Source organism: Balaenoptera musculus, chromosome 2, assembly GCF_009873245.2.
Source record: "Balaenoptera musculus isolate JJ_BM4_2016_0621 chromosome 2, mBalMus1.pri.v3, whole genome shotgun sequence".
In the NCBI taxonomy this organism is placed as follows: Eukaryota; Metazoa; Chordata; class Mammalia; order Artiodactyla; family Balaenopteridae; genus Balaenoptera; species Balaenoptera musculus.
In genome coordinates this window covers 42110851-42134556 of record NC_045786.1, presented here as the reverse complement: position 1 = coordinate 42134556, position 23706 = coordinate 42110851, and the positions used below count along the sequence as shown (strand labels likewise).

At 41.1% G+C, this 23706-nt stretch overlaps 1 protein-coding gene across 6 annotated transcripts in view; it reads left to right on the top strand.

The window, feature by feature from the left end:
- Positions 1-7082: 7082 nt before the first annotated feature.
- The window catches only part of AKAP13 (A-kinase anchoring protein 13), a 344813-nt gene continuing 328189 nt past the window's right edge, over positions 7083-23706 (top strand). For all 6 annotated transcript variants that reach the window (XM_036844174.1, XM_036844173.1, XM_036844172.1 and 3 more), the window contains exon 1: positions 7083-7296. The gene's annotated coding sequence lies outside the window, so the exon portion shown is untranslated. The remainder of the gene's footprint in view (positions 7297-23706) is intronic.

Genomic DNA, 23706 nt, shown 5'->3' with positions numbered 1-23706 from the left:
AATTATGTAACCCCCAAAAGGGAATCTGGTTTTCTTTTACAGTTATAGAGAGAATATCTCTGGACCCTAAAATTAAATCCCTTTGACTCCTGACTGAGAAATATGGCAATAACTTTTTTTGAGGGCAGGGTGTTCCCTTAATCCTAAGGCTTTTGTGATTCCCTTCCTTCCATCAACCCAGCCGCCCCCTAACTCTTCTACCATGGGAAATATAATGACTTTAGAAGCTTAATTTGATCCCATGAGCAGCCTTTAGCAAACCTGTTGCTGGAAGGGTCATTATGGAGAAAAGCAAGGGTTTCAGCAATTAAATAAATCGTTCTATCACTAAGTGGTACATCTGGCCTATATTAATTAAAGGCTGGGAAACCGCTCCAGGGCAGGAGACTAGATGGCTGTCACACCTATTGGAGAGGTCAATACATGACAATATGCACTTTTTGTTGGAAATTCTCTATTACAATTGTGGCAGGGTCCATGTTTCCCTGAATTTCTCTAAATAGCACTATTTCCGCATGATCAGGTTTACTCCTAGAGTGTCATTTTCTTATTGTCTATAAAGGGAGAAGTGGAGGAGGGAGTTAAAGCAGGCAGAGCACTTGCATTGTGCCAGGCAATGTGCTAAGGGCTACGCACAGGTTGTTTTTATGTATTTATCATTGTGTGGCTATTGGGTGGGGGTGACCGATTTACAAACAAAGAATTTGAGCATCCAGGATCTAAAGCCAGCCCTGGATGCTTCTAAAGTTCTGGTCTTTCTGTCTAATAGAAGAAGAACTTAAATCAGAGAGGTTAAGCACTCTTAACACCCTAACAGCAGGGAGGTAAACAAGCATAATCTTTCTGGAGGACTATTTGCAATGAATGTACATCAAGGTCCCTAAAAATGTTAATACTATCTGAGCTGGTAATAATCACAATGATAAATGCCATTTACTATGCACTGATCTGTAATCCAGCATATAGCTCTAACCTATTTCTTCACTATTGTTGTGTTTGTGTCTGTAGAATTTCTAATACGTATTACAGGAATATATTCTGGACAAGGAACTGGGTGCTTAAACAGCTGTTTACTGAGCACTTACTCTGTAGTTAGGCTGAACACTCACAATCCTAAATGGAGAAGGGGAGGGGAGGAGCTGAGAGGGCCCAAGTGAGGGAAGACCTAGCCAGTGTGCTATTCTAAAGTGGATTTAGCAACGTTCCCTTAGTTTTTGACCTTTGGAAGCTAAGTTGTGTCACTTAGTAGCTATGTGATTTGGAGCGAGTTATTTAATCTCTCTAAGTCCGAGTTACTTTCACCAAAAAAATGGGCGGAAGACCTAAATGGACATTTCTCCAAAGAGGACATACAGATGGCCAAGAGACACATGAAAAGATGCTCAACATCACTAATTATTAGAGAAATGCAGATCAAAAACACAATGAGGTATCACTCACACCGGTAAGAATGGCCATCGTCAAAAAATCTACAAACAATAAATTCTGGAGAGGGTGTGGAGAAAAGGGAACACTGTTGGTGGGAATGTAAATTGATACAGCCACTATGGAGAACAGTATGGAGGTTCTTAAAAAACTAAAAATAGGGCTTCCCTGGTGGCGCAGTGGTTGAGAATCTGCTTGCCAATGCAGGGGACACGGGTTCGAGCCCTGGTCTGGGAAGATCCTACATGCCGCGGAGCAGCTAGGCCCGTGAGCCACAATTGCTGAGCCTGCGCGTCTGGAGCCTGTGCTCCGCAACAAGAGAGGCCGCGATACTGAGAGGCCCGCGCACCGCGATGAAGAGTGGCCCCCACTTGCCGCAACTAGAGAAAGCCCTCGCACAGAAACGAAGACCCAACACAGACATAAATAAATAAATAAATAAATAAAGACACCCATTCGCTAAGATTTAAAAAAAAAAAAACTAAAAATAGAACTACCATATGACCCAGCAATCCCACTACTGGGCATATACCCTGAGAAAACCATGATTCAAAAAGAGTCGTGTACCACAATGTTCATTACAGCACTATTTACAATAGCCAGGACATGGAAGCAACCTAAGTGTCCATCGACAGATGAATGGATAAAGAAAATGTGGCACATATATACAATGGAATATTAACCATAAAAAGAAATGAAATTGGGTCATTTGTAGAGACATGGATGGACCTAGAGTCTGTCATACAGAGTAACTCAGAAAGAAAAAAACAAATTCATATATTAATGCATATATGTGAAATCTAGAAAAATGGTACAGATGAACCTATTTGCAAGGCAGGAATAGAGACGCAGACGTAGAGAACTGACATATGGACATGGGGTGGGGGCAAGTGGGATGAACTGGGAGATTGGGATTGACAGGCACACACTACCATGTGTGAAACAGATAGCTAGTGGGAACATGCTGTGTAGTGTAGGGAGCTCAGCTCGGTGCTCTGTGGTGACCTAGATGGGTGGGATGGGGTGGGGGGAGGGAGGTCCAAGAGGGAGGGGATATATATATATATATACATACGTATAGCTGATTCACTTCGTTGTACAGCAGGAACTAACACAACATTGTAAAGCAATTATATCCCAATTAAAAAAAAAAAGGTGAATAACAGCACCAGCCCAGGGATGTGAAAAATAAATGAGACAGTGCAAGTGAATGAGGTATAGTGAAGGCATTATGGCCCAGGCACACGTTAACGTTTGGAACAAACTCCCACAGGGACGCTCTATCAGAATCAATCAACTTGAAGTGTGCTGTCCAGTATAGTAGTCACAGCCACATGTGGTTTTTAAACATTTGAAACAAGGCTAGACTGAATTGAGATGTGTTTTAAGTGTAAAACACACACTGGATTCTTTTGAAGACTTAGTATGATAAAACAGAATACCTCATTCATAAATTTTTGTAGGTATCACATGTTGAAATTACAATGTTTATCATATGTTTGGTTAAATACAATACCTTTAAAATTAATTTCATCTGTTTCTTTTTACTTTTTAAATGTTGCTACTAGAAAATTTTAAATCACATATGTGGATCACCACATATTTCTATTGGACAGCTTTGGGCTTGATATTGAGGAAGAAAGTTTCTCTCTGTCGCTTAAGAAGTGAAAACTTAGCTCTGGACTGTCAAACCTCCTCCCTGGAGCCAGGTTTCTCTTAGAGATTCTCCTATCCCCTACTCTCATCCTCATCCCCCACTTAAATTCAGCTTAAGCACATGGTGCGAGGGTGATCTTTCAAGATGAAAATCTGTTTTCATCCTGGTTCCAAGGCTTAAAATCCTTGGAAGGTTCTTCTTGGCTTTTCAGGATAAAGGCCATACTCCTTAGCAAAGCAGTGTAACCTGACTTTGACTCACTTCCTTCAGCTTTATCTCTTACCTCTTCTTGCTCCTGTTTTTGTGTGTGTTGTGTTTCTGATACCTTGGTGTCTTTGGATTGGCTCTTCCTTTTCCTGGGAATGGCCTCTGCTACCTGTGCACACACTCCCAAGCCTCGTGCACTAAGTACACCACCGTTCTTTACCCAGTGGATTGTCCTCCAAGACCTGGCTTAACTGTCACTCCTCCTGGATGCCTCCCCTGAACCTTCACCCTCTAAGTAGAAGTATTCCTATGCCCCATAACACCCTGTGTCTGCCTCTGGGGGGGCACTTACACTTCTGATTTCCTGCTGGCTTGCTTGCCTATTTCCCTCATTTTACAGAGTTCATTAAAGACAAGAACAATGCTCTTCATCTTGAATCCCAGGACCAAGCCTAAGCCTGGCACACAGTAGACTCTCAATAGTTACTTGCTAACTGAATTGAAAGCATGTCAGAGAACTGACCAGGGATCATCTGCTCCCGGGTGATGTATCAATTAGAGCTCTTGCGGATGCAAGTGACAGAAATCTCCACTACGACTGTCTTTGTTGTCTTACATGATTGAAAAGTCTATGTGTTGTTCTAGCTTCAGGAATTGCTAGATTCAGCTGTCCAATCAATGTCACCAAGATGTTGTTTTTAATTTCTCTACCTTTCTACTGTGTTGGCTCCATGTGAAGAGATTCTGTCCTCATGGCAGAGACAGCTGATAAGCCTATCTTCCAGTTTCCAGTTGAGAAAATGTCAGCTACCCCGATAGTTCAAACAGAGGGTAGAATTTACTCCTATTGCCCCTAATTGGCCAGTCTGGGGTCATGTGCCCAACTCTGAACTAATAATTGTTGACCTGCAGATAGGATGCATTGATTGGCTCAGGTTTGATGGTATGCTAAAGCATGGAACTGAGATTGTGGTGGAGTTGGCTTCACCCCAAGCAAGGGGCTGAAAGTGAAAGTTACTTAGGGCAACGGCAGGGTACTATTTGTACTGTGAAAGGAATAAAGAGTCCACTGCTATGAAAGAAGAGCCCTGAGGCAAGTTGGTTCCAGCGCTCCTTCTTTTACCAAAGTAGACATTTTAGGGACCATGGGTCTCAAGAGAAATTCATGTTCTTACATCTGTGTTGATTTTGTTTTTTCCTTGCTTTGGTAATTTCCAGGGACTCTGCAAAATGGGGTTTATTCTTGTTAGAGTTATAGGTATTATAACCTATGTAAATCAATTGGAGAACTGTAAGTTGACTGGAGAGACAGGTTAGAGATAGTTGAGAGGTACAAAATCCTACTGCTGCTTGATAAGGCCCTGGTATCTTTCCTGGCTTGAAAACTTACTCAGGAAAAGTGAGAGAATTACTAAACCCCAAATCTCTTTCTGGTGAAATGAGGCATACTGAATAGAGACATTTGGTGTCCCTTGGAAGAACAAGTCTTTAGTATCAGGGACCGTCAGTTTGAGGGCACCTCATAGTAGCTCCTTCTGTACAAATTCATTCATGCAAAACTTCTGAGTGCCTACTGTTCCCACTGGGACTCTGTTAGGTGTAGGAGAGAGAGGGGTAAACAAAACAGACTTTAGGGAACTTGCATTACAGTTGGGGGAGAGAGCCCATAACCACACCCAAATAAGATACTTTCAGACCGGAATAAATGCTGAGAATAGGTTTGAGTAATATGAATGAGAGGGACTAGGTGAGAGTGAATTATTTTAGATAGACGTTTTCTCTGACAAGGGACATTAGAGCTGGTGCCTGGATGATGAGAATGTGCCAGCCATGCAGATAACTACTTAGGACTTCCCAAGAAGACAGAAGATTTAGCTGTCTGGGGAATGTAGAGTAGACCCTTGCCCCTCAAAGCAGGGTCCCAGACCGGCAGCGTCAGAATCACCTGGGAGTCTGTTAGAAGTGTAGAATCCCAGATCCCACCCCAGACCTACTGAGTCAGAATCCACATTTAACAAAATGTCCCAGGTGATTTGTAGGCATGGTAAACTTTGAAAAACGCTGGACTCTCGACCTTTTCTGCAGCTCACTGGGAAGGTATAAATCCTGCTGAGGCTGGGAGCAGGGAATGTTGTTGTCAGCAGTCACTAGAAAGACAACATGGTAATATCTGCTGCTGTTTGCTCCAGCAGAAGACCATGGGGTTTTCACGTGTTAGGGTCCAAGAGATTTTCTAGGTTAGTCCCCTTGCTTTACAGGAGACTGAAGTTCTTTGAGAAGGGGTGACCTCCTCAGGGTGGGCTTCTTTGGGACAGAGTCAGGACTAGGATCTAGGAGTCTCCTCTCTCTGGGCCACCTTTCAAATATATTGACAGGACAGATTAGAGTGAGTATGGAGGAGGGAATAATAAGGTGATTGGGAAATAATTTCACCTGAAGCACTGGAAACGTTTGGCCTTGGTTTTCCATTCTGTGAGGCTGAAGTAAGAAAACATATGTGAGAATCAGGTTCACTTACAGGGAAGCAAATTTCTGCTCAAGGCTAGGAGCACTTCTAAGATTTAGAGCCAAACAACAATGAAAGTGCCTGATTCAGGCAGTAAGTATTCACAGTAGCCCCTCTCAGGTAGTCAGTCACTGGTAGGGAGCTTGGTTGGATCAGGTTTCCCAAAAGATAGTCCTTTGCATCTTCACATTTTTGGGGGTCATATCCTATATAAGTATTTTAAATTGATATAAAATACGTGTGTAACCTGTGTAAAGTGCACTAATCTTAATTGTACACTGGATGAATTTTCACATAAGTCTATACCTTTGTTATTTACCATTCAGATCAAAATACAGAACTTGCCCAGCACCTGCCCTGCTGCTTCCCAGCCAATAATGCTTCTCCTTCTAGGTAACCACTGTTCTTACTTCGATTACTATCAATTTGCACGTTTTTGAAATTATGTGAAGTATAAGTACATATATACTTTCTATATAACGTAAATTTTTTACTTAAATTTTTTCTTTAAGTAGATTCATGTTTTACAGCTTATCTAAGAAATAACATCAATGAAATAGTCTTTTGATGTGAAAGGCATTTTCCTCCAATACACATTAAAATAAACGCACAACTATCAAAATGAGTTTATTCGTGTATTAACAGACCACATTTTGCTTTTCAAAAGCCACCAGATGATTCCTGAGGTCCTTGCAACTTGCAGATTGTCTGATTTTGCGGTGATCGGGAAGCCAAAAGTTTATGGAACGCCCTGTCACAATCCTGATGCCACCATAGATCCATCCATCCATCCATCCAACTAAAACGCTTGTTGAATACCTAGCCACGACTCTCTCAGGCACTGGACACAGAAAAGACCCCACTTTCTGATTTCAAGTGGAGGGAAACAGAAGAGTAAATCATTTCAGTATGTGTTACGGTAAGTGCTACAGCTCAGGTAAGCACCCTTACACAGAGGAAGGGCGGCTTCCGGAGTCAGGGCGCAGAGGAGAGGGTGAGTGAGCATTTCAGTCTGCACCTCTACCAGCCACCCGACTTTGATCACTTTGCCGCAGCGCTGCAGCTGCGGTCAACCTCAGCCTTCCTTAGCAACCCGAGGGGACCGCCCAGGTGTCTTCCTATTGGTCTCACGGAGCTTGATGGGCAGCTCTGCTGTGCAACCCCGGCTCGCGGCCCCCGGCTCCGCGCTTACTCACAGGAGAGCTCGTAGGCGTTACAGCCCTCCCCGGGTGCCCCGCCCATCCCCGAGTAGCTTGTGGCGCATGCGCGGGCTGGCTGGGGCTGTGTGCAGGGCCAGCAGGGAGCCGGAGCCGCCGCGGTGAAGCTTCTAGGCTCCGCCGAGGTCGCCGCGCCCGCTCCTCGCCTCTGCCGCCGCAGTTTCAAGCCGTTGCCACCACCACCGCCTCTGCCGCCGGAGGAGCGGCCGCCTATTGTCTTTCTCCGCAGCGAAGGTGCGGAGCTGCTCCGGCTCGGCCCGCGGGGGAACCCCGGGCGCCTCACGGTGAGAGCGCAACTTAGTTGGCGGAGTTGGGGGAAGTTTTGTGATTTGAGGAGGGGTCGCGGGTGGGGAGCGCGGGCCCCTCCCCCTGCGGCCGGTCCTCCGGGCGGGGGCCGGAGCGGGGGTCCGGGGCTGCGGGGGCTGGGCGGGGGCGCGCGGGCGCGCGGGCGGGGATGAATGGGCGTCGCGGGAGCGCCCCCCGGCTCTGCGGCCCCCGATTCCTTCCGCGGCCCCCTTCACGCATTGTCTGCCCCGGGGCCGCGGCGCGCCTTGCCGCTCCCGCAGCCCAACTTCGGGGCCGCCTCCACTCCCGGAGTGGGGGGCACGGCCGTCCCGCACGGCCGCGATGCCCCCTCAGGTGCCTGGACCCCCGGCCTTGCCCGGTCGGCTCCTGTGGGAGCGGGAGCCGCGGTAGCCCCCCGGGAGCTGCGGCTGTTCCGCGGGTCCCTCCCGTCCGGGAGTCGGCGAACAAGTGCTGCGGCCGCGAGGGAGCGGCTCTCGGGGGCCGGCGCGAGCGGTAAAGACGCCGGGCCTTACCCGCCTTAGGGGGGCGCTCTCGGCGCCTGTTCCCGGGGGCGCGGCCGGGGCACCCGCGCGGGTCGGAGACGTGCAGCCCGAGGGGACCCGCTTTGGGACCGTGCCACGGGCTCAGCTCTGTCGAGTTCAAATGCAGCCATACTTTGAGACCAAACCAAACTTTTTTTTGGGTAAATATGGCTTACTGAACCCCTCTCCCTCCCCCCCTTTTTCCCCCCAGAGTCAACCAGTATGTTAAGATTTTAAAATAAATGTGGGGGAAATCCTCAAGAGTTTTTCTATCAGAAGAAAGGATTGGCTTTTTGTTTTTGTGTGTGTGTTTTTTTTGAACTAGTTCTTACAGCAAAATGATTCCGTCACATTTAAGTTTCTAGATCTTACTGTGAACTCAGGAGTTGACAGTGTAAGTTGGATTGAGCAATACTTTGGTGTTCGTCTTAGCTTTTACACTCCTCAGTGAAGTTATTTTGAGAGTTTGTTGCCCCAGGCATATAGAACTAAAGGAAAAAGCAGTGTGCCTTTTTTTCTTATTCAACATCCCTGCCTCCCGCCCCCCCCCAGTTTTATTTTCATAAGTAACTTTATTTCTTTAAACCGTTGAATTGCCCAGATCAGGATAAATGCAGGCAGTTTTGGAAAGATCATTTTTTGCAAGTTTGTAAAGGAGTTGTGATCAGCTGAGATAAATCATTGTTAGTCCTGTAGGCTTTCGTGGTCTCTAGGGGATTTGCAGGCTGCAAGAAGTACAAGCCTTGTTGTCAAGCTTTGGGTGCATCGGTTCTGCTGAATTCAGTTCATTTGGCTTATGATGTGAGAATGATTCTGTTTAAGTCCCCCCGGTGGAACAAGCCTAAATGTCTGTCAAATTGCGTGGTGGAACAAAATGACCAGGATGTGTTCCTATCAGTTGTATATCCCTTTGCCATCTGCTAAATTAACAAGAAAAATTTGAGAAATACGGTGTGGGTCAATATGCGTTGATTGGTTTCTCATGCTAAGTGAGTAATGTGAAGTGTTGCCCGGGTTTTCCTGTTAGGTTGGCCTAATTTTGCTCTGAAAAAGCAACTTACTTCACCTGACAAAGCTAAAGAAACATGTCCTGATGGCATAAGTTTGTATTTTTAAAGTACAACAACAAGGTCACTTTTAGGAATCATAATCCTTGCTCTTAGGGCTTTCCTTCCTGGTTGTGTGGCTGTGTGTACCTGTGTGGGGGGTGGTTGTGGGGAGGGACGGTGACAGAGGTTGGAAGGTGTTGTCAGGGAGGGACAAAATGTAAACAAACACTACTTAGAACATATGACAAGTAGGCCAGTTGCTTTCCCTCTCTGATAGCATGTTATTCATACTTTTGTTTTAGGATTTCTCACACTTCATTTTTTTTGCCTGACTAATAGTAACTGCATATGTAGTATAAATGGACTCCTCTTCTAGCCTGTTAACTCCCTGAGGGCTGTGATGGGTCTTAGCTTTGTGCCTCTGTGCCAGGAAGGAGTCTTAACACAGCTCAGGTGCTCAGGATGCATTTGAATTGGGTGAAGTGCTTGGTACTTCACCCTAGTGTGGTACCCAGAGAACCACTAACTCTGGGGACTTGTTAAACATGACAGCTCACTTGCAGATCTGTGATGAAATTTAGTGTACTTTATAAGGATTTCTAACCTTTCTTTTTAACCTGTTAATTACTTCTTGAAAAGAATTGAGGTTTAAACAGTGAGCTATGGATTTCAGAAAGTGGTTCTAATCGAGAAAATTTCTCCCTTTTTTGGTGAAATGATTACGACTGCTGGACAAATCCATTCACTCCTCTGCCTGTTCATACCTCTGTTGTGAATTGGGGAGGTAGCACAGTTTAGAAGAATGTACATCTTTTGGAATTAGGTAAATTTGAGTTCAAATCCCCACCCTTCCATTGACTAGTTGGGTAGCCTTGAGCAGGTTACTTATCCCCTCAGAGCTTCAGTTTCCTACTGTGTAAGGTATAGTAACATACTTTACAGCATTCTTAGCAATAAATGAAACTATGTGACATACTTCATAGTGTGCCTAACATTAAGTAGGTGCCTATTACCTGGTAGCTGTAATGACAATAATTTGGATAATTTTTGTATGAGTTAAGAGAGCATTTTTAAAAGTCTGATGCTTCTGAGAACAGTGGTTTAGCTGTTTGTTTCGTAAAGAGGGAATGCTTCTGAGAATTGAGAGTCTTAAATGCAGTTTTTTTAAAGGTGCAGGTTGAACTGAATGTTAATAGAAAGAGCAGTTTTATTTTCTCAGTCAGCTCTTAGTCTTTGAGTGGACTTTGCAGAGTGTCTCTGTAGGACAGAACTCTATGCATTTATAGTTTAGGAAATCGTTAGAGATGGGTTGTTTTCAACATTTGTAATAGGATATCTGAGTTATTTAGTTGCAGCTTTTCTTCCTTATTTTACCTTAATTTTGAAAAATAACAGGCATGGATTATGACTACGTTTCTCAAATTTGATTAAGATGGGACTGGACTGTGGGTTAATAAAGCAGTAGTACAATTCAGAGACTTGAGCAAATCATTTACTTCCCCTTCAAGATAACACTTTTGAAGGCGCCACCATTTGCGGAAGGAAACAGTGATTTAAATCAGTTATACCAGCTTTGTTTAGAATATTCAGAATACCAAGTGGAATAAATACATTCTAGAAATATTAACCTGTCATGGACATTTCTGTATATTGAATCTCATCTTTCCATTTGTTTTCTTATAAAATAAGGGCAAAAAGTTAACCATGAAGGATTATAGTAAATCTTTAAAAATTATAATTGACCAGACTCACAGATTGAGGAAAAATACAAAGTTGACAAAGCTAGATGAACACACTTGGACTTTTGGTAATCCCCTTTTTTAAAGTTAACATTGAAGTGCGCTTGAATAAACTTGGTTATTACTGATGGGGACAGGCATCCATTTGGAAGCAGTGCTCCGGAGTCACTGTCGGGCTGTCTTACCCCACTGTAAGCGGGGGGAGAGGAGGAAGCTGTTCGTGGAAGGAAGTTTGTTTCATTCATGTGTCTTCACATGTATGGTCTTGTGGTCCACCTCTCGGTTGATTGGGACATACAAATAGAAGATGGGTAGATAACCCATTTTTGTCAGTCCTTGCTCAGAGAATGCACCAGTAGACCTGATACTGAGATACTGTGATTGTTACGAATACTTGTGTGGGACAATGGTGTGTTTTCCTTTTTTATCTCTTCAGAGCTGTGTTCAGAGCGTGGGGAAGGTGTGGATATCAGTGTGTGTGATGTGGGTATTGGGATGGGGAGAAGGAGACAGTGTGAGGGATTTACCATTTATGTCACTCTGTAGGCTCTTCTACTAGAAATCAGTCCTTTTGATATTTATTTATTTATTATTTATATTGGCTGTGCCGGGTCTTAGTTGCGGCATGCGGACTCTAGTTGTGGCATGTACGTGGGATCTAGTTCCCCGACCAGGGATCGAACCTGGGCCCCCTGCACTGGGAGTGCAGTTTTACCCGCTGGACCACCAAGGAAGTCCCAGAAATCAGTCCTTTTGAATTTTCACTTATGGTCCTATCTTAAGCCCATATTCGGCCACAAAAATAGTCTTTACCACCTCAAAAGGCTAGTTATTCCTGAATGGTTAGGAATTAAGTATGTCAGACTGTAATGAATTAGTCTTTGAGACAGCCAAAGATGTCAAGCAAGAGAACAGCACCTAGCAGTTATGTGGAGTTTCACAAACCCAAGATGACTCTCTGATGGTGATGTCTACTGAAGGCATATGATATGGGGCCACATGGCTGACTTCACATCCGAACTTCGCCAATTATTGGCAGTGTGTCCTTGAGCAGGCCACTTCATCTGTTTCAGACTTAGTATCCTTACTTATAAAATAAGAACAAATTTGATATTGTCATCCTACCGACTCCCCACTACTGTCCTGAGAAACGCTCGAGATAAAGCACTATACAGATGCTTTGTCATTTTGTAGTTTTGCTGGTTGGCTACTGGTTTGGATAAAATTCAAATCCTAGTCTATAAAAGGAGAAAACATCCAACTAAGTTTATTGGTTTTTCCTTATAAATATTATACCATTTCTATTGCCATTCTCCTTACTTGGGAAAATGGATACTTCTTACTTTTGGCTCTTATCTTCTCAGATTTCCTTTTATAACGTATTTGTCATGGAGTATTTTTCTAAACTCAGTGCTTGCTGTGAGACCCAAGTTACTCTGAAATCACAGGAACTGACATTGGATGCCAGTGCTTGAAGTCAGGTGAAACCACAGTAAACAGTGAACAAAGAATGTCAGAATGTTTTAGAAGAGTACAAAAGAAGCTAGTGTAGTTGTCTGATCTTTACTGACTAATTTTCTTAAATTATTTTAAAAAAAATTAAAAAATAATCAGGGAGTGTGCCTCTTATGTGCCAGATGTTATACTATGTATCTTACATACATTTATTTCGTTTTTGAAACCAACCTGTGAAGCAGGAATTATTAACCCGTTTTAAGGGGAGGAAACACCCTCAAAAGTGATTTGACAGTGGTCACATAGTTGTTAAATTTTGGTGCTAAAATTTGAACTCAGATTATTCTGGCTCCAAAGGGCATGCTTTTCACATCATTGATGCTGTTACCTGAAAAGAGTACATTTTAAAACAAATCAGGTTTACTGAGTTATTGTTTATATGATAAAATGCACCCATTTTAAGTATATGGAGTTTGATGAGTTTTGACAAATGTACCCATGCATGTAACTTAACAACACAATCAAGGTATAGAATGTTTCCGTCACTCCAGAAAGTTCCCTTGTGCTGTTTTCCAGACGGTTCTGCCTTCATCCCTCACCCTGCTGCCTACCTTGCCATAGGTAACCACTACTCTGCTCTCTGTCACTAGAGTTTTGTCTGCAAACTATGGCCCTCAGGCCAATCTGGCCTACTGCCTTTTTTTTTGCTTTATAACAAAGTGAATCAGCTGTACATATACATATATCCCCATATTTCTTCCCTCTTGCATCTCCCTCCCTTCCACCCTCGCTATCCCACCCCTCTAGGTGGTCACAAAGCACTGAGCTGATCTCTCTGTGCTACGTGACTGCTTCCCACTAGCTATCTGTTTTACATTTGGTCGTATATATATGTCCATGCCACCCTCTCACTTCGTCCCAGCTTACCCTTCCCCCTTCCTGTGTCCTCAAGTCCATTCTCCATGTCTGTGTCTTTATTCCTGTCGTGCCCCTAGGTTCTTCAGAACCATTTTTTTTTAAGATTCCATATATACGTGTTAGCATACGGTATTTGTTTTTCTCTTTCTGACTTACTTCACTCTGTATGACAGGCTTCTAGGTCCATCCACCTCACTACAAATAACTCAATTTCGTTTCTTTTTATGGCTGAGTAATATTCCATTGTATATATGTGCCATATCTTCTTTATCCATTCATATGTCAATGGACATTTAGGTTGCTTCCATGTCCTGGCTATTGTAAATAGAGCTGCAGTGAACATGTTTTTTTTAATAAATAAAGTTTTATTGGGACACAGCAGTGCTCCTTTATTTACATATTGTCTGTGACTGCTTTGGTGCTACACTGACAGAACAGTTACAAGACACCCTGTGGTCCACAAAGCAGAAAGTATTTACTACCTCACTTTTTAGAGAAAAAGTTTGCTCATCCTTGTTCTACATAACCAAATATAATGATAACATCTAAAAAAATGAACAATTCTATAGAATTATTCAGTGCATATTCAACTTTCCCTATTTGTCCTCCAAATATCTTTTTATAGTTGATTAAAATTTTTTTAAAAAAAATAAGGATAATATTCCATTGTGTGTGTATTGGGCACTTGGGTTATTTCCATTTCTTCGCTTTGGTAAATAGTGCTGCTATGAACATTGGGGTGCATGTATCATTTTGAATTGGAGTTTTAAACTTTTTGAATTAGAGTTGTTTGCTTTCTTATTATTGCCCCATCTGAGAGTGCGAAGACTTGCCCCTGTATTTTCTCCTAGAATTTTTATAATTCAGAATTTTCTTTTTTGTTTTGTTTTTTTTTAGTTCTTTTCTTATTTGTATTTCTTTTGTTTTTCTTCTCTGATTGCCATGGCTAGGACTTCCAAACCTATGTTGAATAATAGTGACGAGAGTGGACATCCTTGTCTTGTTCCTGATCTTAGAGGAAATGCCTTCAGTTTTTCACCATTGAGAATGATGTTTGTTGTGGGTTATCATATATGGCCTTTATTATGTTGAGGTAGGTTCCCTCTGTGCCCACTTTCTGGAGAGTTTTTATCATAAATGTGTGTTGAATTTTGTCAAAAGCTTTTTCTGCATCCATTGAGATGATCATATGGTTTTTATTCTTCTATTTGTTAATATGGTGTATCACATGGATTGATTTGCGTATATTGAAGAATCCTTGCATCCCTGGGATAAATCCCACTTGATCATGGTGTATGATCCTTTTAATGTGTTGTTGGATTCTGTTTGCTAGTATTTTGTTAAGGATTTTTGCATCTATATTCATCAGTGATATTGGTCTGTAATTTTCTTTTTTTGTAGTATCTTTGTCTGGTTTTGGTATCAGGGTGATGGTGGCGTCATAGCATGAGTTTGGGAATGTTCCTTCCTCTGCAATTTTTTGGAAGATTTTGAGAAGGATGGGTGTTAGCTCTTCTCTAAATATTTGATAGAATTCACCTGTGAAGCCATCTGATCCTGGACTTTTGTTTGTTGGAAGATTTTTAATCACAGTGTCAATTTCAGTGATTGTGATTGGTCTGTTCATACTTTCTATTTCTTCCTGGTTCAGTCTTGGAAGGTTATACCTTTCTAAGAATTTGTCCATTTCTTCCAGGTTGTGCATTTTATTGGCATAGAGTTGCTTGTAGTAGGCTCTTAGGATGCTTTGTATTTCTGTGGTGCCTGTTGTAACTTCTCCTTTTTCATTTCTAATTTTATTGATTTGAGTCCTCTCCCTCTTTTTCTTGATGAGTCTGGCTAATGGCTTATCCATTTTGTTTATCTTCTCAAAGAACCAGCTTTTAGTTTTATTGATCTTTGCTATTGTTTTCTTGGTTTCTATTTCATTTATTTCTGCTCTGATCTTTATGATTTCTTTCCTTCTGCTAACTTTTTTCTTCTTTCTCTAGTTCCTTTAGGTGTAGGTTTAGGTTGTTTATTTGAGATTTTTCTTGTTTCTTGAGGTAGGCTTGTACAGCTATAAACTTCTCTCTGAGAACTGCTTTTGCTGCATCCCATAGGTTTTGGATCGTCGTGTTTTCATTGTCATTTGTCTCTAGGTATTTTTTGATTTCCTCTTTGATTTCTTCAGTGATCTCTTGGTTATTTAGTAACGTATTGTTCAGCCTGCATGTGTTTGTGTTTTTTACATTTTTTTCCCTGTAATTCATTTTTGATCTCATAGCATTGTGGTCAGAAAAGATGCTTGATATGATTTCAGTTTTCTTAAATTTACTGAGGCTTGATTTGTGACCCAAGATGTGATCTATCCTGGAGAATGTTCCGTGCACACTTGAGAAGAAAGTGTAATCTGCTGTTTTTGGATGGAATGTCCTATAAATATCAATTAAATCTATCTGGTCTATTGTGTCATTTAAAGCTTCTGTTTCTTTATTTATTTTCATTTTGGATGATCTGTCCATTGGTGTAAGTGAGGTGTTAAAGTTCCCCACTATTATTGTGTTACTGTCGATTTCCTCTTTTATAGCTGTTAGCAGTTGCCTTATGTATTGGGGTGCTCCTATGTTGGGTGCATATATATTTATAATTGTTATATCTTCTTCTTGGATTGATCCCTTGATCATTATGTAGTGTCCTTCTTTGTCTCTTGTAACATTCTTTATTTTAAAGTCTATTTTATCTGATATGAGTATTGCTACCCCAGCTTTCTTTTGATTTCCATTTGCATGGAATATCTTTTTCCATCCCCTCACTTTCAGTCTGTATGTGTCCCTAGGTCTGAAGTGGGTCTTTTATAGACAGCATAAAGATGGGTCTTGTTTTTGTATCCATTCAGTGAGCCTGTGTCTTTTGCTTTGAGCATTTAATCCATTCACGTTTAAGGTAATTATCGATATGTATGTTCCTGTTACCATTTTCTTAGTTGTTATGGGTTTATTTTTGTAGGTCCTTTTCTTCTCTTGTGTTTCCCACTTAGAGAAGTTCCTTTAGCATTTGTTGTAGAGCTGGTTTGGTGGTGCTGAATTCTGTTAGCTTTTGCTTGTCTGTAAAGCTTTTGATTTCTCCATCGAATCTGAATGAGATCCTTGCCAGGCAGAGTAATCTTGATTGTAGGTTCTTCCCTTTTATCACTTTAAATATATCATGCCACTCCCTTCTGGCTTGTAGAGTTTCTGCTGAGAAATCAGCTGTTAACCTTATGGGAGTTCCCTTGTATGTAATTTGTCATTTTTCCCTTGTTGCTTTCAATAATTTTTCTTTGTCTTTAATTTTTGTCAGTTTGATTACTGTGTGTCTCAGCGTGTTTCTCCATGTGTTTATCCTGCCTGGGACTCTCTGCTCTTCCTGGTGTTGGGTGGCTATTTCCTTTCCCATGTTAGGGAAGTTTTTGAGTATAATCTCTTCAAATATTTTCTTGGGTCCTTTCTCTCTCTCCTCGTTCTAGGACCCCTATAATACGAATGTTGTTGCATTTAATGTTGTCCCAGATGTCTCTTAGGCTGTCTTCATTTCTTTTCATTCTTTTTTCTTTATTCAGTTCTGCAGCAGTGAATTCCACCATTCTGTCGTTCTTCTGCCTCAGTTATTGTTATTGATTCCTTCTAGTGTATTTTTCATTTCAGTTATTGTATTGTTCATCTCTGTTTGTTCTATAATTCTTGTAGGTGTTTGTTCTTTAATTCTTCTAGGTCTTTGTTAAACATTTCTTGCATCTTTTCGATCTTTGCCTCCATTCTTTTTCTGAGGTCCTGTGTCATCTTTAGTATCATTATTCTGAATTCTTTTTCTGGAATTTTGCCTATCTCCGTTTCATTTAGTTGTTTTTCTGGGGTTTTATCTTGTTCCTTCATCTGGTACATAGCTGTCTGCTTTTTCATCTTGTCTGTCTTTTTGTGAATGTGGTTTTTGTTCCACAGGCTGCAGGATCGTAGTTCTTCTTGCTTCTGCTGTCTGCCCTCTGCTGTAATTCAGAATTTTATATTTAGGTATATGAATCACTTTGAGTTATTTTTTCTAATGGTGCAAAGTGTAGATTGAGATTTATTTTTTTGCATATGGGTGTTTAGTTGTTCCAGCAGTGTTTTTTGAAAAGACATCTTTCTCCATTGAATTACCTTTGTACCTTTGCTGAAAGCCAGTTGATTATATATATGTGGGTCTGTTTCTGGATTCTGTATTCTGTTCCATTGATCTGTGTCTTTCATTTTTCCATTACCACACTGTTGATTACTGTAGCTTTATACTAAGTCTTGAAATCAGGTAGTATGAGTTCTCTAATTGTGTTATTTTTCAGAATTGTTTTTGAATGTTATAGTTGCTTTGCCTTTCCAAGGACATTTTATTTATTTATTTTTATTTTCATTATGTATGTATGTATTTATTTATTTATATCTATTTTTTTGGCTGCATTGCGTGGCTTGTGGGATCCTAGTTCCCCGACCAGGGGTTGAACCCAGGCTCTCAGCAGTGAAAGCACAGAGTCCTAACCACTGGACCACCAGGGCATTCCCTCAGGTACATTTTGGAATCAGCTTGTTGATATATATAAAAAATCCTGCTGAGATTTTTGATTGGCATTGTATTGAATCTGTAAATCACTTAGGGGAGAATTGACAGCTTAATAATACTGAGCCATGAACATGATATATCTATTTACTTAGACCTTTTCTGACGTTTTTATTAGTTTTTTGTAGTTTTAATAATTGGTTCTTGCACATATTTTGTAAGATTAATATGTATTTCATGCTTTCTGGTGCTGTTGTAAATGGTGCTTTTAAAATTTCAATTTCCAGTTGTCCATTGCTAGTATGTAGAAATAGGATTGAATTTTGTATGCCGACCTGGTGTCTTACAACCTTGCTAAACTCACTTGGGATCTTCTTCATAGACAGTAATGTCATTGGCAAATACAGGAAGTTTGATTTCTTCCTTTGTAGTCTGTATGCTTTTTATTTCTTTTTCTTGCTTTATTGAACTAGCTAGGACCCCCAGTATGATGTTGAACAGGAATTTTGGAAGTGGACATCTTTTCCTGATGTTAGGGGGAAAACATTTGTGTTTCACCATTAACATGTTCTTTAAAGTTTGTTTGTTTTTGTAGTAGTAAAGATGTCCTTTATCAAGCTGAGAAAGTTCTGTTTCTAGTTTGCTGAGAGTTTTTATCATGAATGGATACTGAATGTTGTCACAGGCTTCTGCATGTATTGAGATGATCGTATGTTGTTTTTCTTTACTTTGTAGATATGGTGAATTGCACTGATTTTTGAATGTTGAACTAGCCTTGTATTCCTTCGATAATCTTCAGTTGGTCATGATGTGTTTTTTTAAAAATCTCTTTATTATTTATTTATTTATTTATTTTGGCTGTGCCAGGTCTTAGTTGTGGCATGTGGGCTTCTTAGTTGTGGCATGCATGTGGGATCTAGTTCCCCAGCCAAGGATCGAACCCAGACCCCCTGCACTGGGAGTGCAGAGTCTTACCCACTGGACCACCAGGGAAGTCCCCATCATGATGTATTTTTATATCTTGTTGGATTCAATTTGCTACTGAATCTTTTTTATTTCTTCTATTTGTCTATGTTCATTTAAAAAAGATTCTTGGTCATATGTATAATACTCATATAATAGTTGTTAAAATCCGTGTTCATTAATTCCATTATTTCTTTCTATGAAAGAAATTCTTTCTATGGGCTGATTTTTTTTTTTTCCCCCTGTCTTGGGTCACATCTTCTTGTAATTTCTTGTTAGATCCTAGAAATGGTGAATTTTAAGTTGTTGATTGCTGTTGATTGGTCTAAGATAGACCAACCCTAACTCTTGTCCTTTTACTCTAAGGCTTGTTTCACCCCATTACTAAGGCCTGAAGCCTCCGTAGTTTCCATTGAAGAATAAGATGTTCTCTGCTCTGGGTGGTCAGAATATGAATGTCTGCCAGCACTGTGTGAGCTCTGGGGTAAGGTAGCATATAGTTCTTGGGTCATTCTTTGCCTGCCTTTGTAGATTTTTTTACAATATGCACACATGGCTTATTATTCAATATTAGACTCAAGCAGGCCTCTGTGCTGATTTATGGAGATCCTTCTTCATGCAACTCCCTCCTTTCTAGTACTCTGCAGTTTTTAGGTTCCTGAGCCTTCTCATACTCTTTGACTTCTTAGCTTGAGAAAACCGCCATGCTTTGCTTGGGCTCCTCATTGCAGGTGGTCCAGCATGTGACTCCAGGCTGAGAAAGCTGGTGCACTTGTGGGGTTCACCTCATCTCTTCCCTTTGCTAGGGATTGCAGTCCTGTGCTGCTGGTTGTCCAGTAGCTAAAAGATGTTGCTTTGTATATTTTGTCCATTTTTCTGGTTGTTGGGGGGTGGGGTGTGTGGCAGATGAGTCAAGATCCAGTTACTCCATCATGGTTGGAAACTGAAATCCCTTGGAAGAGTATACTTTATTGATGGTGCTCAAGGTCTCGTTATAGGATTCTTCAAGTCTTTCTGGGTGTAAATATCAAAGAAATGTTTGTTAAATGTCTACTGCCTGTAGCTAGCCCTTACTCTGTAGGTAATACAGAAAAAGTAGATATCTTCTAGTTGAAGAGGTATGTACATAGTACATACATGAGATTAATCAAAGATGTGAAATGCTCTAGTGATGAGCAGAAAGAGAAAGATCACTGTGGTCTGATATTTTCTTATAGAAATGCTTTCTTTTACATTTTTGTTTCTTAGCCTGTATTTATAATTCCCTTTCATGGCACAGGATGAAGTGGGTCAGTGGGTAGAGTATTGGCTCTTTCATATGCATTTGGTGACTTATTTGCTGTGTGGCTTTAAGTAAATTTTTTTGTCTCTGAAACTCAAGTTTTCTCATTTGTAAAATGGGCATGTGACATACCTTGTAGGGTTGTTTGTTATTCAACACATATTTGGGTGCTTTCTGTACGTCAGGCACTGTTCTAGGTGATGAGAGTTCAGTAACAAATAAAATGTAGTTGCTGCCATCAAAGGGCTGACATTTTAGCGAGAGAAGCAGAACACAAACAGGTAAAAAACAACTTTGGTGATGTCTGGTTGTGATAATTGTAGGAAGAATATGAAGATTATTAGCAAAAATTGGGGAGGTCAAACAATACCTTTCTGAGGAGGTGAGATTTGAGAGAGACTTGAAGGAAGTGAAGAGAGCAAACCACCTGAAGGTCTCTGGATGTTCCAAGTGGAGGGAGCATCAAGGGCAAAGAGCTTGAGGTGGGATTATGAACAGGGAGGCTAAGGATGGGGCGAGAAAGGAGAATAATAGGAGATAATGTATGTGTACATAGAGGCTTGGTCAAATAGGCTTTTAAGTAAGATGGGAAGCAGCTGAAGGATTTGAGCAAGGAATGATAAGAGCTGATTTAGGTTTTGCAAGTTTCACTCTGCGTGTAGGGAGCAGGAGGTGGAAACAGAGAGACTAGTTAAGAGTTTTACACTAGTCCAGTCTAGAGAAGATGGTGGCTTGGGTTAGGGTGTGGCAGTGAAAGTCTGAGGAGGTTGGAATCTATGTTCCTGTGAAGATAGAACTGATAGGATTACACGGATTGGGAAAAGGTGTTGAGCAAAGAAGGTAATCAGGGATGATTCCTAGGTGTCATGGACAGCTGGGTGAATGGTGGTGTGGTTTCCTGAGTGGAAGAAGTGAAGTGGTTTTGCGGCGAGGAAGAAGTTGATTTCACTTCTGGACATGATAAGTTTGAGATCTGTGAGACTTTTAAGTGAAGATACCAGTAAGCATTTGGATGTGCAGACCTGGCAGACCTGGAGTTGAGGGCTGAAGGCTGGACTGGATTTACAAAGTAGAGAATTGTAGCTTGAGAAGGGAGGGTGGGGGTTATTGTGGGAATTAGTGATATCTAAAGCTCTTGGCACATAGTAGGGCAACATGGCGTGGCAGCTAGTAATAATAATGACAGTGGTAAAAAGCAACAACAACAACTGGGTATGACTAAGGGCTAGATATGAAAGAAGCAAGATGGTAGTGACCAGAAACAGCACCTTGTGTCAGTGTTAGGACTCCAAACCTGTTGAAAACTTTTCTCCTCTGAGCACGATAAAAGTAACATCGGTGAAATCTGTTGTACATTTTCAGTCTCTATATCAGTTATCTTTAAATGTGACTCAGGAGTGTCATTACGTGTAGTGTACACACCGTACACAGGATAGTTTGGGAGGAGGCTGTTGCAAAGTGTTAACTGTGGTTTCGTTTGAGGAGTGAGATGATGGTAGAGTGTCTTTTCATCTTCTAAATACTTTGCAATGTATATGTTTTTCTTTAATCTCTCTTTTTTTCTCTTTTAAATAAAGAGAGTTAATACCTTTGGAGCATCTGCTCAGTTGGTGAGCCTCTGGGCTGATGAGTTTCATTTGTTTGTGGTTGCTAACACTACAGATGGGTCTTTGACTATGGTCTGTTGTCTTGAAAATTTGAGCCCTTGATCACAGGGAGGAATCGGGGGAAAGAGTATGGGTGGTTTTGATATGAGTCCACAGCAGCTCCCAGGAAAATTGTTAGCACATGTTCTCCCCAGCAGGCTGGTTGTGACACCGCTTTGTTCAAAGGGGATGTTATGTTGCATTTGCATTGTGGTGGGCAGAGCACTTCAGATAAATTGAATCGAGCATGACTTTTTTTTTTTTTTTTTAAATCTGAATTATAACTATCCACACCAAGATTTTTAGAAGTATTCCTTTTCCCAGGTGATAACTGCCAAAGGTGACAGGGACTTTTTGCAGATTTTACATTTTCTGTAATTTATGAGTCACTTCTGAAAACACACTTAGTATAATTTGAAATGGTGTCTGTCAGTTAATCCATCTACCTGGTGTTGCCAGTTGAGTTCTGCCCTGTTTAAAGTCATTGTGTTTCTGGAGTCGGAGAAGAGAGATCCATTGTGGCGTTACATGGGAATCATTTCTGTTACCTTTTATAATCTAGAAGAGAGTGGTGTTTTGCCTCTTGGATACCTTGTGTACAGAGAGGCTGGGCTCAGAATACAAAGGAATCCTGGATGTGGCCTTGGAGTTTGGGAGTTATTTAGGAGGACAACATGACAACGAGAATTTGAGAAGTAGAGTTCTAATTGTTCATTTGGTCACATGAAACCTTGGGGTCTGGCTGAGGTGCTTTCTCTGTTTGAGGATTAAGGATGCATATGGGTCAGTGGACAGGAATGACCGAAGCTTTTGCCTGGGCCCTCCTGCTAAAAGGGTGCTGTATGCTTAGAGCATAGGACAGTGTGTATTTAAAGGACTTTTTCACTCTAGAGAGATCTTTTGCTCAAGATCAGGCCATTTCCCAAAAGGTGTTTTCTAAAAAGTGAAGTTACTAAAGGAAAGAAGAAACTTTTACTGGGTGCCTACCTGTGTATTGTGTGTTCATTTACATTTTCTCAATTCTTTACAATAATACTGTAAGTTTGGTATTATCCTTCTGGCTTTTTTGATGAGAAAAGTATGGGTCAGAGATTTTACTTTGCCTCTCTCAGGTTAATGGACTATAATTTTCATCCAGGACTCTGTGACTATAAACCTACTCTAGTTTTATTATATATGCCGTAAGTCACATTTTTTATTCACTCTGATATAATTATATCCAACATAGACAGCTTAAAATTCCAGCTTGTTCTTGTAAATCGAAATCATTGTGGTCTGCCTTTAAAGTTTTCCTAGAATTCCTAAAAACATGCTGGGCTTCCATGTTCGTGCCTTGAAAGTAGCAGAAACTTGCCGGAAGAATTGTATTTTACTTCAGATGCAGGGGCTTTGTGGATCAACATTAATAATTAACATTTATGTACTTTTTCACATCTTCAAAGTGTTTTACAAACAGTTAATTAGTTCATGTTTAACCTATATTGGAAGTTGAAAAACCAGTTTTTTAGGTTCATTTTAGCAGTACTGAAATGTTAAGGGCATAAGGAGTAAGTCTTCAGCAAGAAAAATGTAGGTAGGAACCGTGCAATGTTAAACATCTCTACTCAGTGCCCTAGCTTTGTGCCCAGTTTAGCTGACAGCAGGCGTGTTTCTTGGGTGTACACATCTTGTGCTTAATGCAAGGGAATGGAATTATGTGGACTGAAAGACATGGGGTTCAAAGACTTGGATGATTCAGTGGACTGTATTGCAGCTTTCTTTTCTGTAGTTCCTTAGACTAAATGTGAATGGTCCTTAATTTCTGTGGGGTTTTGACAGACGGGAAGTGATTGGCACAGAGACTTTGGCAAGTGAACAGAGTCGTTATACATGCTAATTTCTGGGAAAAATATTTTCTTTTTCACTCCTGGCTTAGGAGATAATAACTCTGTAACTGAATACTTTGCTAGTTTCCTCACTTGTCACCTGACTCCATCTCCTCTCCCCCCAGTAAAATGGCTTTTACTTGGCAAGGTTGTGTAGCTGGAAAAAGATTTGGAAGGAGACAGTAGTCTCAGTTCAGCTGTGTTTCTGTCACCTAAGTAGGTGTGTGACCTTGAGCAGGTTACTGCTCTTCTTCTGCCCTTGAGTACTTTTGTTCTGTGAAATAATGTGTTAAACTCACCTTTCATTGGGTCCTTAGAGGGGTGGCTGGAGGAGGATATAAAATGGAACGGAGGATATTTTCACATCAGTGAAGATTCTTCAAAGTTGCAGTGACTTCTTCC